General features: G+C 45.4%; 1 protein-coding gene across 1 annotated transcript in view; it reads left to right on the plus strand.

Moving 5' to 3' along the window:
• Positions 1–11,893: 11,893 nt before the first annotated feature.
• The window catches only part of LOC135918042 (uncharacterized), a 567,488-nt gene continuing 562,364 nt past the window's right edge, over positions 11,894–17,017 (plus strand). The window contains exon 1 of the mRNA XM_065451709.1: positions 11,894–12,060. The gene's annotated coding sequence lies outside the window, so the exon portion shown is untranslated. The remainder of the gene's footprint in view (positions 12,061–17,017) is intronic.

The raw sequence follows: 17,017 nt of genomic DNA on the forward strand, positions 1-17,017 counted from the left end.
GAATGCCAACTATGTCGTTTGGCAGGTCATTCCAATGCTGAATGGCACTGGGAACGCGGAAGAATTGAAAGAATGCCAACTATGTCATTTGGCAGGTCATTGCAATGCTGAATGGCACTGGGTAACGCGGAATAATTGAAAGAATGTCAACTATGTCGTTTGGCAGGTCATTGCAATGCTGAATGGCACGGGGTAACGCGGAATAATTGAAAGAATGTCAACTATGTCGTTCGGCAGGTTATTCCAATGCTGAATGGCACGGGGTAACGCGGAAGAATGGAAAGAATGTCAAGTATGTCGTTTGGCAGGTCATTCCAATGCTGAATGGCACGGGGTAACGCGGAAGAATTGAAAGAATGTCAACTATGTCGTTTGGCAGGTCATTCCAATGCTGAATGGCACGGGGTAACGCGGAAGAATTGAAAGAATGTCAACTATGTCGTTTGGCAGGTCATTCCAATGCTGAATGGCACGGGGTAACGCGGAAGAATTGAAAGAATGTCAACTATGTCGTTTGGCAGGTCATTCCAATGCTGAATGGCACGGGGTAACGCGGAAGAATTGAAAGAATGTCAACTGTGTCGTTTTGCAGGTCATTCCAATGCTGAATGGCACGGGGTAACGCGGAAGAATTGAAAGAATGTCAACTGTGTCGTTTGGCAGGCAATCCCAATGCTGAATGGCACGGGGTAACGCGGAAGAATTGAAAGAATGTCAACTATGTCGTTTGGCAGGCTATTCCAATGCTGAATGGCACGGGGTAACGCGGAAGAATTGAAAGAATGTCAACTATGTCGTTTGGCAGGTCATTCCAATGCTGAATGGCACGGGGTAACGCGGAAGAATTGAAAGAATGTCAACTATGTCGTTTGGCAGGTCATTCCAATGCTGAATGGCACGGGGTAACGCGGAAGAATTGAAAGAATGTCAACTATGTCGTTTGGCAGGTCATTCCAATGCTGAATGGCACGGGGTAACGCGGAAGAATGGAAAGAATGTCAACTATGTCGTTTGGCAGGTCATTCCAATGCTGAATGGCATGGGGTAACGCGGAAGAATGGAAAGAATGTCAACTATGTCGTTTGGCAGGTCATTCCAATGCTGAATGGCCCGGGGTAACGCGGAAGAATTGAAAGAATGCCAACTATATCGTTTGGCAGGTCATTCCAATGCTGAATGGCACGGGGTAACGCGGAAGAATTGAAAGAATGTCAACTATGTCGTTTGGTAGGTCATTCCAATGCTGAATGGCATGGGGTAACGCGGAAGAATTGAAAGAATGTCAACAATGTCGTTTGGCAGGTCATTCCAATGCTGAATGGCACGGGGTAACGCGGAAGAATTGAAAGAATGTCAACTATGTCGTTTGGCAGGTCATTCCAATGCTGAATGGCACGGGGTAACGCGGAAGAATTGAAAGGATGTCAACTATGTCGTTTGGCAGGCAATCCCAATGCTGAATGGCACGGGGTAACGCGGAAGAATTGAAAGAATGCCAACTATGTCGTTTGGCAGGTCATTCCAATGCTGAATGGCATGGGGTAACGCGGAAGAATTGAAAGAATGCCAACTATGTCGTTTGGCAGGTCATTCCAATGCTGAATGGCACTGGGTAACGCGGAAGAATTGAAAGAATGTCAACTATGTCGTTTGGCAGGTCATTGCAATGCTGAATGGCACGGGGTAACGCGGAAGAATTGAAAGAATGTCAACTATGTCGTTCGGCAGGTCATTCCAATGCTGAATGGCACGGGGTAACGCGGAAGAATTGAAAGAATGTCAACTATGTCGTTTGGCAGGTCATTCCAATGCTGAATGGCATGGGGTAACCCGGAAGAATGGAAAGAATGTCAAGTATGTCGTTTGGCAGGTCATTCCAATGCTGAATGGCACGGGGTAACGCGGAAGAATTGAAAGAATGTCAACTATGTCGTTTGGCAGGTCATTCCAATGCTGAATGGCACGGGGTAACGCGGAAGAATTGAAAGAATGTCAACTATGTCGTTTGGCAGGTCATTCCAATGCTGAATGGCACGGGGTAACGCGGAAGAATTGAAAGAATGTCAACTATGTCGTTTGGCAGGTCATTCCAATGCTGAATGGCACGGGGTAACGCGGAAGAATTGAAAGAATGTCAACTGTGTCGTTTGGCAGGTCATTCCAATGCTGAATGGCACGGGGTAACGCGGAAGAATTGAAAGAATGTCAACTGTGTCATTTGGCAGGCAATCCCAATGCTGAATGGCACGGGGTAACGCGGAAGAATTGAAAGAATGTCAACTATGTCGTTTGGCAGGTTATTCCAATGCTGAATGGCACGGGGTAACGCGGAAGAATTGAAAGAATGTCAACTATGTCGTTTGGCAGGTCATTCCAATGCTGAATGGCACGGGGTAAAGCGGAAGAATTGAAAGAATGTCAACTATGTCGTTTGGCAGGCAATCCCAATGCTGAATGGCACGGGGTAACGCGGAAGAATTGAAAGAATGTCAACTATGTCGTTTGGCAGGTCATTCCAATGCTGAATGGCACGGGGTAACGCGGAAGAATTGAAAGAATGCCAACTATGTCGTTTGGCAGGTCATTCCAATGCTGAATGGCACGGGGTAACGCGGAAGAATTGAAAGAATGTCGACTATGTCGTTTGGCAGGTCATTCCAAAGCTGAATGGCACGGGGTAACGCGGAAGAATTGAAAGAATGTCAACTATGTCGTTTGGCAGGTCATTCCAATGCTGAATGGCATGGGGTAACGCGGAAGAATGGAAAGAATGTCAACTATGTCGTTTGGCAGGTCATTCCAATGCTGAATGGCACGGGGTAACGCGGAAGAATTGAAAGAATGTTAACTATGTCGTTTGGCAGGTCATTCCAATGCTGAATGGCATGGGGTAACGCGGAAGAATTGAAAGAATGTCAACTATGTCGTTTGGCAGGCCATCCCAATGCTGAATGGCACGGGTTAACGCGGAGGAATTGAAAGAATGTCAACTCTGTCGTTTGGCAGGTCATTCCAATGCTGAATGGCACGGGGTAACGCGGAAGAATTGAAAGAATGTCAACTATGTCGTTTGGCAGGTCATTCCAATGCTGAATGGCACGGGGTAACGCGAAAGAATTGAAAGAATGTCAACTATGTCGTTTGGCAGGCCATCCCAATGCTGAATGGCACGGGGTAACGCGGAAGAATTGAAAGAATGTCAACTATGTCGTTTGGCAGGTCATTACAATGCTGAATGGCGCGGGGTAACGCGTAAGAATTGAAAGAATGTCAACTATGTCGTTTGGCAGGCCATCCCAATGCTGAATGGCACGGGGTAATGCGGAAGAATTGAAAGAATGTCAACTATGTCGTTTGCATAACGACATAGTTGCAGAACTTGCAGAACTTCATCCGACCAAATACCAGAGAAAGGAGTGATGCGGCTATGAACAATCAAGTTTTGTTGGCAGTGGAATACGTTACCTGGGCAAACTACTGCAAGCGTTGCATAGCATAATGCCTTAAAGCTGGTGAGCAAGCTGAAGTGCATGACCTGCAAATTTTCTGCCAATAATTTGCATTGTCAGACATCTGTAACGAAAGTGAAGAAAGAACTGCTGGCATCTGGACCATGTTCTTGCTAAGTTCTTAGCAACTGCTATTACATTGGAAGAAAAAATAAAGCAACCACTGTGCCACCTGAAGCAGTATTCTCGCTTGTTGCCTAATCCAGGAAGGACAGAAAAAGAGTGGAGAATGCTGCCTTCCATGCTTATGAACAAGCAATGCAAAAGTAACCTTGGAAATCGAATGAACTGCATAATTCTGGGCAGAAATGGGAGACGTAAACAAATAGGATGACATCCAAGATTACAGAAACGTCTGCACATTGGCCCAGCCCATATGAACTTTATCTTATTGCTGCAACTGAAGGAAGCTGTGCTGAAAAAAGAGCAGCAGGGCTTGGAGCTGAGAAACTGCATGCCATAATCATAATAAAATCAGCTTTTGCCATGACTGGCAGGAGCTATGTCAGCATGTACAAGCGTTAATGACCAGCAAATTAAACTCCACGAAAATGGAAGCGGACTAAACGAGACATTTGCTTGAGCTTTGGCAAAGTGTTATCACCTGGCATTTCCGCTTTCATGGCCTCACCAATAATATAATGTCGCATAAGTAATACGACATTGCTTTTGCTGTAATGGACTTTTTATTGTGTATTTGCTTATGTTAGTACGTGATTTTTTATGTAGTTTTATAGGTGCAACAAAGCACTAATTTTTTTGTTATATTTCGTATTGAAAGATTTCAATAATGGGGGCTGTTACTCTTACATGTATTTATGCCAACCCAGTAGCCCAAGTTGTATATTAGCTTGTGCCACTGGATGTGTGGTTGTGTTTGTGATGCCTTCGTGTTCGTGTCATTGTCGTCATTCCGGCTTTGTCATGCAACTCTCACGCTACCTGCATTGGAACTAGATGGCTCACATGAAAAGGTCCGGTTGTCTCAGCAGCACCACACCCACCCGTTGTTGGTTGCCTCCGTTTGAGATTCAAAAGCAAGTTTCACACGAGTGTTCATTTCGGAACGACCGATAGCAACACTTCACCTTGGCATTGCCAACTACCTGTAAACTACTTCACATAACATCAATTCCCACATTGCGTGGGATTTACGCAAGTTTATCTCATAGTTTTTCTGTAGCGACTTTTGAACCTTTATGTGAGGGATAATAAGATCGCTTTTTATGTCTAGCTCCTCTCAAATATATATAATTCAACACCTAAGCTGCAGCTTCTTAAGTCCCAAACTGGCATCAAGAAAGTCAGGATCGTAAAATGATACTGGGCTGGACAAATCAGTTTCCAAAGATTTATGTTGCGTTCTTGACTTCCATTCCACAGTTCCTGCGATAAGTTTGTGTGAAAAGACATTCTCAAAGCTAACATATGTACAGACTAGGCTGAGAAGCTTTATGTCAAGAAAGGCTTAGCTGGCTGATGGTGCCTTTGGTGCAGCAATGAATTACAATTTTTTATGATGGTATGAAGATAAATAACACTATAGCATGCACACTTATGTTGCTGCTTTCTTTCCTGCCATGCAACACCAAGAAAGCAAACGAGTAATTGCAAAGTAATCTGCATAATGTATCCCAGCTGTATTATCTGTGCCACATTGCCAGAGAATCCTGCTCACCTTTAATTCACTTTTCCAGCACAACATATCTTTCTCAAGACATACCTTTATGTTGGGTTGATATATGTAGGGATGCCCATTCACCTTCATGTCAGCTTAGCTCTGTCAACAGAAGATGCACTAAAGCTACACGCTCTTGCTACCTTCTTCGAATATTTCAACTGAAATGAAGGAAACACAGGTCTTAACAGTAAACTATTAAAAAGTGTATTTAAATACTTGTATTACCTTCTATTCGGAGAGACCGTGTCGCACCTACTGGCGTAGAGATGTAGCTTTGCAAGTAAGAAACTGATGTGCTTTTATCTAAAAATATAATTGATTGATGTTTTGTGGGACAAGGTGCCTGCTGTCTCAATGAGCACACTTTATGGCTGAGAATATTTTTGCTATTGCGTCAGCCTTGAATACGTCAGAATCTTTAATCTTGGTGCATTAGAAAACACATTGACACAAAATGAATGTAACCCCTCATGTCATTGAAAGAAAGGTGGTGAGAATATTTCGGTGAATACAGCAGAATGAAATGCAGGGACTTAGATGGGAAATAAGTAAGCAATTTACCAACCACATTACGAATGCAAGCGGCTGACACTTAATAGAATAAGAAAGCCCTCTTGCTTGCAGTGCGAGACATGTGCACACCTATGATGATATTGCCGTATGCATGGCAGAGACGGGACCATTCAACCTGGTACAATGTAACACTCTGTATATCTCTTTGAAATCTTCTTGTACCAACATGTACAAACTGCATGTTGCAAACAGTAAAATCATTGCTATTGTCCTACAGACAGTTTTCAAGTTTATTGGATTCTCATTTTAACGGCCAACTTTAAACTTCCACACTGAGATCTGGGCGAGTGAGTGCATTTTTGAAAGACTAGAAACAGTTCACGATGTATGAAGGACAGTGAAAACGCAACAGGAGCAGTGACTTGCAACTGAATTTTTTATTCAGGTATATATATGCAAGAACAATATGCACACACCAGACAATGCGAAAGAAGCAAGCAAATGAAGTGCAGACTATTAATCATGATTGAAATTGCTAAAAAACACAAGCATGAGTGACGTCGTGAGTTAGCTGCGACATAGTACTAAATTCATGCAGAAAGCCATGCTTCTATGTAATCTATGTATTCTAACTGTGTATTCTATGAAAACGACGTATTCTAACGTTTTACTTGAATAAGGTTCTAAGAAGATCAATCTATATGTAGCTACAAATACCTTAGTCACCAGATTCAAAAAGAGGGAGGTCTTTCGTTTGTTTCAAAGATGAAAGAATACCTGTAGTGAGAGAATGCTGAGAAATAACAGTGATACTGACGAGTCCATTGGAAATAAATAATATACCAAAATGCATTAGGAATTACGTCAGGGACTCCACATTTCTTAAATTTGCAGACATACTTCTATATTTTAACAATATTATTGAGGCATACAAACTTAAAAAAGAATTGCCACTACGTTAGTATTTGCCATAGGAAATGATTTCCTAGGGGTGCATGTACAATGGCCCCCAATTGAAAATTGTACCACTAAAGCTCTACCACATGTGTTTGACCCCTGTTGATTTCTTCAAGTCCAGGTAAGTCGCACAAGCCTGTTCCCTTAGTGAGTAACTCAGTGAGAGGAACTTGGCCTTCTTTGTAGAGCAAAGACTGTTGGCAAAAATGAAGCACACAAAAGTAGAGAGGTTTCGTATAGCCTGTGCAGTGAAAGATCCACTCAAGATCCAGGTGCTGTACCATATTTTCAGAAGATAAAGCATTTATACAAACAAGTGAACAGGGTGTAAATGATAGCATTCCCATGCGTGTGATACATACTGCCAATCACCACAAAAACCTATCGCATTACTATTACTTCTACACCTAATTTTCATCGCTGCTATGGAATGGCTGTCTCACTGCACCACAATCTATAGCAACTAATACACTGGGCATTTCAAATGGTTCACGAAAGCGGATTGGGCACTGGCCAGACTGAAGCAGCGGCACTCCACACAGTGTTCAATACCCAGCCTCGTGTGAATCACTTAAAACTCGTGTCGGACAATTTCTGACACTGCCTTCAGGTGGGAACAGGCCTTTCTCTTAGATTGACATTTCACGTCCAGGCTTTCGTTACTAGGCTTCTGCGTGCGTAAGGTGACGCGAAATGTGTGAATGCACTTTGTTCATCGACAAAAGGCGCCCTGACTTTGCAAAGCGATTTGGAAATGTGTATGCACCCTACATCGACGTCAATGCCGGCGCGCGCCACTTCTGCGTTTTCGAGCTCGTGAGCAGTGTGTCGACGTGGTGTCCAAGGCCAAACAGGCATCCGGCTTTATCAGAAGGCGCAAACGAAACTCACGAAAGCGCTATAAATGACACACCCTGCAATATGCATTATCCGTGTTGGCACCATATGCAGTCGGCGCTGTGTTACCATGTCTCCTCGAAACCGACAGTGCAAATCAGGCGACATGTCGTGCTGTTTCGTGGATGCAGTACAGTTCGTTCGAAGCTTCTGTAGCTTCGTAGCGGCAACGTTATTCGTACTCGCAGATATTACACAGTGCTCCAGTACTACAGTACTCACCACACAGCCACAACGAACCACAATCATCCTCTGACTGCGTGCACGCCCGCGTAGGCCACAGCGCACCTGTAGGCGCCGACAGTCATTTTCGATTTTAAAACGCAGCATAAAATAAATGCCTTACATATTTATGCGTAGTGCATTTAACGACAGGACGAGAATGTTAGCATTTTATGTATTTTCTATTAAACTTGTTTTGTGACGTCATCATGCGTGGCAGCAGCGGACTCCACTTGGTTCCCAAGGTGGAGGAAATAAGAATTCTGGGCATGTATATCCAGAGAAATGGATGCAACCTCACGACAATCAAAAAGCTAGAAGGATACGCGGCTCAGGTAACGGGGATCTTTAGGAGAATTTCACTCAAAGGCAGGGGCCTCAAAGAGAACAGCCTCCTCAGACTCATGCAAGCCTTCATTACCAGCCGTATAGCGTATGCCACACCGTATCTTGTGTTTAGACGAGAAGAAAAGGATAAAATAGATGCGATCATTAGGAAGAGCGTTAAGAGAGCCCTAGGGCTCCCAGACTCGACCTCGACAGACCTCATCCTCAAAATGGGGGTACACAACACGCTAGTTGAACTCACTGAGGCAGTACGAGTGTCTCAGTTGGAAAGATTAGGCCAGTCTAAAACAGGGAGAAAAATCATGGAATGAGTAGGAATTCAATGTGACAGGTGTGCCCCGACTGACAAGACATTCCGTGCGACGTGCGTAAGCGCTTCCGAATCGCGCCCCTACCTAAAAATATGCATCCTATCTATAACAAAGAGAGGAGAGCTCACAGGGCTAAGGCTCTAGTAAATAAACTTAAAGACACACCGGCGCATAACGTAGCGTACGTGGACGCCGCTTGCGGCAGAGACGGGGCTGCGGTATCGACGGTGGTTGATGGCGACGGGTGCGTTAAGATAGCGTGCTCCACGTCCACGAGGGACGCCTGTACAGCCGAGGAGGTTGCAGTTGCGCTCGCTTGTGCGGGAACAAAAGCGGGAGTCATATTATGCCATAACAAATTAGCTATCCGAAATTTTAACAAAGGGAGAATCTCGGAAGAAGCCCTCCACATTCTACTCAAAAACCCTCCCAGGAGAGACATGACTTTTATTTGGGTACCAGCCCATGAAGAAGTCCCAGGCAACGAAGCCGCTCATGAGCTCGTCCGAGCACTCTACCACCGGGCAACTCTAGAGCAGCCAGTTCCAGGGATAAAAGATGGCATGATCACGAACAGGGAAATTGTCGATCACTACAAAGCCGAAAGAAGAATCTTTCCGCCTCCGCATCGGTCTCTCTCTCTGGAGGACGCTCGCATTTGGCGACGCCTCCAGGGAAACAATTATACATCACCACATTGGATCTACTTAACACAGACGAGGGTCTATAACGACGCCCTCTGCAAAATTTGTAAGCAAAAAGGTACGCTAGACCATATAATATGGGAGTGTGCTGGCTCCCCAGGGGCCAAGGAAAACATTGTCAGTAGAGAAGCCTGGGAGGCCTTGCTCCAGAGTGAGGCTGAAAACGACCAGCGTCGAGCAATCCGCCTGGCCGTTGAGGGCGTGGAGACTCACCGTCCTCAACGCGCGGGGACTGCTTCGTCCTCCTCCCCTACCTACGTGTAGGTTAAGAGGCAGGCACCCCAGCTCGGTGGAACAATAAAGTTTTCAATCAATCAATCAATCCACTTGGGGTCGTCTGCTGCCACGTGCGTGCACCCAGCGGTGGCCAAAAAGTGGTCCGGACCCTCCATGGGTCATGACTGACTTTTTTCAGAATAGCACTGCAGCGCCCCTAGATGACTTCTCACCGTATGAACTCCCTCGTGCGTGCGACCCACTTCAATGCATCCGCTTCTAAGCTTTCGCCTCACTGTCACCATTCGTAGCAAGAAGTGCAAAATTTTATAATTTGGTGTACCACAGTTTGTCATAAGAAATTTCTAGCATTCAAAACAAAAAACAGATACTTAAAGAAATAAAAATGTTTGTTATTTTATTTGTTGTATTTAACGTATTCCTTTGAGCGAAAGTGTGTGTGCAAGAATGCGCCGCATGTACCCTGTTCGCATTCGATGGAGGACACAAAGGTAGTGCCCGAAAGAGGAGGCGCGCCCTTGACGCGCCCGGGAAAGGCGTGGCAAGCAGCTTACGGCAACTGTGCAGACAGAGAGCGGAGCAGTCACGCTATCGCTAAGTTGCGATAATCCATTGATAACAATACGTGGCGCTGGCGCGTTTGGTTGTGCAGCCTTCTGCGCTTGAAACGTGGAAGCTGCGTGCCGCGCAGTGTGCGCTCATGTTGTTATACGCGGCTTTTTGCCTACATATTTTTTTTTTGCCTGTAGCTCTTGCGCGTTCCACGCTATGTCCGTTGACTGACTGTCGTCGAGCAAAGTCGGGTAAAACTTGGGTGAACAAGAAACTCGGCGCATCCTGCATAGCACCCCAATTCATGTAACCGCGGCTAGGTACAGAAATTCCACAACCTTGCAAAATTCTGCGGCAAATATCGTAACATCGATTTCGGGATTTCACCATCTTTCCTTGCCGTGGAAAAACAATTGGTGTCCGTCAAGGCAATGTGAAGTTTACTGTACAAAACCGAAATGCCGTATTCCGCCTCGGAATATTTATTTACACAGGAGCGCTGTGTTGTAAATGTAATCAAAACTTTTCTTTTCCGATTTTACAATCAGTGCTCTGGGACTTATGAAAAAGTTTTTGGACCACGCCCACTTCACCTGTCTGTCATGCGACGTGACGAGAACCGCGATAACTCCCTATCTTACATGACGTGTGATTATGCATTTTGTGATTATGATTATGCATGATTATGCATTATATCACTGAACAAAATAAATATAATTATTTATGATTCGACGCCTTTTTGTCATTAACTATCTGCTATTGGTTAAAAGGTCTCAGGCTGCACCCACTTCAGCAGTCTGTCACTCGACGTCACTATAGTTCGAAAACTCAGTTCTTCAAGGTGACGTGTACGCGCTAAAGACGCATTAATATGCTGAACAAAATTTGACTTTTTTCTGAATAGCCGGAGACTGTCCCGTCTTGAAAGCAATAGAAGATGGCTACCGCCGATCGCTAGGGCACTGGATACTCGCGCCTGCCATGGAGCATGGGTTTATTCGCGCATGACAAACTTTTTGGGTGGCACTATAATGTTATCAGCCTTTTCGACACGTATACGACCTTTCTCTGCCAACTCTTTGCTGAGGATTCGTTTTGGATGCATTCTTTACCTTCCGTTGCACGCCACCGCAATTTTGGACCAGCCACCGCAGCCTAAGTAAGGGAAAGCGGACCAATCGCTGGCGCCTGCACCTCCCTCTTATCCGGTTATCTATTTTCAGTGCTGTGTCTCTGCCCCATTGAAGCCTCTCCACTTGAGCGTGCTCCTCACCTCTTGTCAGTCTATTAGACAACAAAAAACGCCGAATGTAGGCAATGGTATTCGTTTTGAAATCAAATAAAAGTGAACTCCTGTAAACGAGGATAGCGTTTGATTGGCCTGTTCAGGCAACGCAGTGGGTCACGGCCTGATGCTTGCGTCAGCGGTTACGTAAGTTTGACGTCGGGAGATTAGAATAAGGCCTATTGGACTAGTTTTACGGTAAACGGCCCCTGGTCTGGTCTCACTGTGTCTCTTCTATGTTCTTTCTGCAACGCATCTGAATTTATCGAACATATTTCCTTGGTGCCGCCAATTTTCCAGACTAAGAAAACTCATAAAAATTTCATTTGGAGAACTTGGACATGCGTTAACCTCACCACCCATTCTTTCTCTTTGGGCGACTTCAATGGAATCCCGCCCTAGGGATGCTTTCGTAGCACTGTACATTTTTATGAGACGCACAAAAAGAGTACCTTCCAAAATTTCTAAAATTACCAATTAATAATTTCATTTCACTTCTTTATTTAATTTAGCCTATCTCAAAATTCTTGACAGCATCTTTTTTCATTTCCAAATTATAATTCTTTGATCCTTTCCCGGCTATGCGAAATTGCTTTCGTTTCGAATCTAATAAACATGCTTCAAACCACCAGCTCCTTGGCCAATCCCCCATAGTGGGTATGAGCCAGTACTTGGGTTACAAGACAAGAAGGAAGGCGGCCACTGGAGTGCTGTGGGCTGCCGTGGTATTTGCAGGCACCGCCGTTGGCAGACTCGCGGGGCCAGCTCCATGGTTACCGGCCCAAGGGACGGTTGCGGAGCGCGGACGTAAAATTGTGCTACAGCGGCCGAGTCAACTGCAGAGGTACGCGTCACCTATTACCAGGCCGCAGACTGTTGATATCGCTAGTTCGGTTTTCTAACCATCCTAAGCCTAATGGCAGAGTCGCACCCGAGAGCGCCGACGGGGTGATTTAGAAGAATGGTGGGCCCGGCACGAAGCCAGCGGAAGCAGAAGCGGCTTTTTCGGGGTACGGGTTTCGCCGAACATGGCGTTTATTGATTGCATGTACCCGCCGCGGTTGCTTAGTGGCTATGGTGTTGGGCTGCTGAGCGCGAGGTCGCGGGATCGGATCCCGCTCACGGCAGCATTTCCATGGATACGAAATGCGAAAACATCCGAGTACTTACATTTAGGTGCACGTTAAAGAACCCCAGCTGGTCTAAATCAACGGAATCCTCCACTACAACGTGCCTCATAATCAGAAAGTTGTTTTGGCACGTAAAGCCCCATAATTTATTTATTATATATACGCCGATTTCCTCATGCACGGTCGTAGAATAGGAGAGGTAGCCGAAGAGGCTGAGCAGTGATCTACCCATTTCGCGACTCCTCTCGAGAGTCAGCCGCTTTCCGCAATGTAGCAGCATGGGTATTCCGGGCCCATTCCTCAACTCCATATGTGAATTACGCACTCGCATACCCCACAAGCAGTCAAACTTTATTTTTTACGTCTCGCCCGTTTGACAAGGAATTTCACGCAGTAGTGTCATACACTAAAGAGGTGTTAATGACGCTGAGTAAATTACGTCGCCCAAAAGAAACCGCTAGTGAAGCTTGCGCATGAAGCGTTTGCTTCGCTGTTTGCTTGTTATTTTATTTGTTTGTGTTTGCTCTACAGGTAGGTACTAGGGCATAAACTGCGCTGTTTCTAAAGGTGCATAGTTGGAATGAATTATTTCGTATATTCGCGATCCACAGCATCGTCGATGTCATAATTCTGCGCTGTTTATTAATAAATTCGGTAGCAGCGTGTCTTATAACAGCATTATTATGATCCTTATTGATTTTATATTGTTAGTATCATCACCATTATTATTATTACGCGAAATCCTCAACGCTCAGAGACAATAATTGAATTCTTTGACATTCTCTATCGAATAAATTGTTAATTCCTAAAACTTGTTTTCGTCCACCATAGGTCATGGATCCCGAGGACTTTAACTATAGCCTAGTTCTTCATCATCATCATCAGCCTGGTTACGCCCACTGCAGAGCAAAGTCCTCTCCCATACTTCTCCAACTACCCCGGTCATGTACTAATTGTGGACATGTTGTCGCTGCAAACTTCTTAATCTCATCCGTCCACCTAACGTTATGCCGTCCCCTGCTACGCCTCCCTTCTCTAGGAATCCAGTCCATAACCCTTAATGACCATTGGTTATCTTCCCTCCTCATTACATGTCCTGCCCATACCCATTTCTTTTTCTTGATTTCAACTCGGATGTCATTAACTCGCGTTGGTTCCCTCACCCAATCTGTTTTTTTCTTATCCCATAACGTTACACCTATCATTCTTCTTTCCATAGCTCGTTACGTCGTCCTCAATTTAAGTAGAACCCTTTTCGTAAGCCTACAGGTTTCTGCCCCGTACGTGAGTACTGGTAAGACACAGCTGTTAGATACTTTTCTCTTGAGGGATAATGGCAACCTTCGGTTCATGATCTGAGAATGCCTGTCAAACGCACCCCAGCCCATTCTTATTCTGATTATTTCAGTCTCATGGTCCAGATCCGCGGTCACTACCTGTCCTAAGTAGACGTATTCCTTTACTATTTCCAGTGCCTCGCTACCTATCGTAAACTGCTGTTCTCTTCCGAGATTGTTAAACATTAGTTTAGTTCTCTGCAGATTAATTTTTAGACCCGCCCTTCTGCTTTGCCTCTCTAGGTCAGTGAGCATGCATTGGAATTGGTCGCCTGAGTTACTAACAAAGGCAATATCATCAGCGAATCGCACGTTACTAAGGTATTCTCCATTAACTTTTATCCCCAATTCATCCCAATCCAGGTCTGTCAATACCTCCTGTAAACACGCCATGAATAGCATTGGAGAGATCGTATCTCCCTGCCTCACACCTTTATTTATTGGGATTTTGTTGCTTTTTTTATGGAGAACCATGATGGCTGTGGAGCCGCTATATATATCTTTCAGTATTTTCACATACGGCTCGTATACACCCTGATTCCGTAATGACTTCATGACTGCTGAGGTTTCGACTGAATCAAACGCTTTCTCGTGATCAATGAAAACTATATATAACGGTTGGTTATTACATTATACATAAGGTTTGGTTATATTATAGCCTAGTCAATGTTGCCTTAACACAAAAAGCCCTAGGTTCAAACTCCCACTAAATGTTAGGGTTTGACTCCACCGAAAGGTCGTTGGTTCGTTTGCCTTAATGAACTGATCCTAAATTAACACCAGATTTCCTGTTTTGATTTCCTACCAGAGGTCGAGGATTCCACTCCAACCAAAGATCATGGGTTCAAGTGCCTTAATTAACTTTATCCTAATTAACAGTGCCTAGACTAACTTCGCCTTAATGCCTTAACATCAAATGCCTGGGTATGACTCCCTTCAGAAATTGTAGGTTTGAGTCCCTAATAAACCGCCTTAAGTGACAACAGTGGTCGTGGTTTCGGTCATCAATAATGGCACCATAAATTTTGGTCCAATTAAATTTGGTCCCATCAAAGGCCAAGGTTCAATTCCCACCAGAGGTCGTGGGTTTGAATACCTTAATTAACATCTTAATTAACGGTGCCTTGATTAACTTTGCCTTAATTAGCAACAGAGTTCGTGGGTTCGACTTTCACGAAAGGCCGTGGGTTCGCGTCCCCTAATAACTATATCTTAAAGCATTACGCACATCCCGCGCAGTGTGGGAATCGACGTAAGCGGAGCTTTCTGTGCTGGTTGCCTTAATGGACGATAATTAGTAGTGGTTTGAACGGCGAATTTAGTGTAACATGACAGTGGTGAGTTAGTGGGAAAAGTTACCTTGTGCGCACCACTGCTGTTTGCGTAGTAAACAGAACACACAGGGAGAGGTGTTTCCTTGAGGCGTTGTCGTGCACCATAATTCACAACCTCTGTGAGGGTGAAGCATTGTCATTGCCTCACATGACATATCGCATCGTGGCAGAAGTATTAAAATTGAATTGGATTATGGGGCGGTCCGTGCCGAAACCACGATCGGATTATGAGGCAGGCCATAGTGGCGGACTCCGAGTTAATTTTGACACCGTGATGTTCTTTAACGTGTCCCAAAATATAAGTGCACGTGTGTTTTCTACTTCGCCCCCATCGAAATGCGGCTGCTGCGGTTGGAATAAAATCAGCGACCTCTAGCAATCTCATAGCCGCAAAGCTACCGCGGTGGGCACAGAAGTGTTGATTTGATGGTCGGCCACTTCCGTGGTGTCACCTGGACCCTGCGGTGTGCTTTCATTAATGCGGCTCTGCTTCTGCACGCCTTGCGTAGTTTGTCCGCTTGATATATTTGCGTTGTGTTTAATTTTCAGAAATAGCAACAACGCTCTGTGCCGTACCTTGAACTGAAGCTTATCCAGTTTCTCCACAACCACCGTTGTATGTTAGTAGGGTTTGCTTACCTTCTCACGTCACCTCCTCCCCCACTATCTTGTCTTTTCCTCCGTCCTCTGTACAGTTATATCTAGGTCCCATAAGGACTCGCACGTTAGTAGAAAGGGAAGCGCTGCCATTTCTGCAATGCTTCCGAGTGGAGTCACGCATAATTAGAGCTTTCATGAGGCTAATGTGCCGACGCCCAGGGAGCTCCGGTGGACATTCTGCACGTTCGACGCGGTAGGGTGAAAATGAGTTTCTCGCGTCGCCTTTCCTCTCTGACTGGCCCCTGTTATGCATACACACACTCTGATCCCCCTCCTCGACGCGACGTGCCGGACAGCAGCAGCCACAGCAGCCCCAGCAGGAGCAGCATTAGTGGCAAAGTTGAAGGAAGGAGCATGGAAAGCTTCGCTTCAATAACTGTGCCTGACATACGTTCGCGTTGAATGACACCGAAGTTCCTGGGTTCCACTCCCACCAATCATCGTGGGTTCGTCTGCCACCAATTTTAGACCATCGAATTTGGGTGCCATAACGCCAGAAGTACAATTTTCGATAACATTAGACATCGTTTTTTTTACCCATGAGCCACTTAAGGCTTTCGCCCTAATATAAAGTCAGATTTCAATACAAAGCAGGTCGTGAGTGAGCGCAGCGGCACATATCCATAGCTTGCTTTCAAGCTGCAGCTTCCGACCTGCAGGAAAAAAGTAGCGTGACAATATGGTAAATTTGTGACATCACATTGAGTACCTGTATCCTCAAAGCTGCTCTTTACTCGGTGTAATCGGGAATAATTCTACCTTAATGTTGCCGTCTTAGCCACATATAGACAAGTCAGCCTTGTAAGATTCCGAAGAAGAAATCACGGCTAACAGCGTGGGGGGGGGGGGGGAGGAGGGGCTGGATAACGGGTCAAAGTGTTTCTGAATGCGAAACAATAAATCAAGAACTAGAAAACAAAACTGAGGGAAGCTTAAACATGAGACAAAACGTGTGTGAAGTCGTTCTTCGCAAGAATAGGCGTAGAGGAATTCGTGCTCATGCACGTTTCTGCACCCAGTCGCTGCATCTTTATATCACGACGCACGCTACTCTAACGCCATAACGTAGCCATTGTCGCCGTACAGCCCGTCTTGCATGGCGCAGCGCTTCGCACGCTTTGGTTCCACCAGCGACGAGAGCGGCCCTTCGTAGCGGCGATATAGTGCCAGCAGTGTTAGCGGCGACAACACCCAAGGGAGCGTCACATCAAACCTTACTCGTAGCCACTCTCCATCGCCCCTTGTAGTAGCAGGGATTGCCGTCTCACACTCTGGTACCTTGGACTGACCTCAGCAGCGTAGTCTCCTCCACCTAAATAGCGTAAGCCTCTCCACCTCAC

The sequence above is a fragment of the Dermacentor albipictus genome, chromosome 5 (assembly GCF_038994185.2).
Source record: "Dermacentor albipictus isolate Rhodes 1998 colony chromosome 5, USDA_Dalb.pri_finalv2, whole genome shotgun sequence".
NCBI lineage: Eukaryota > Metazoa > Arthropoda > Arachnida > Ixodida > Ixodidae > Dermacentor > Dermacentor albipictus.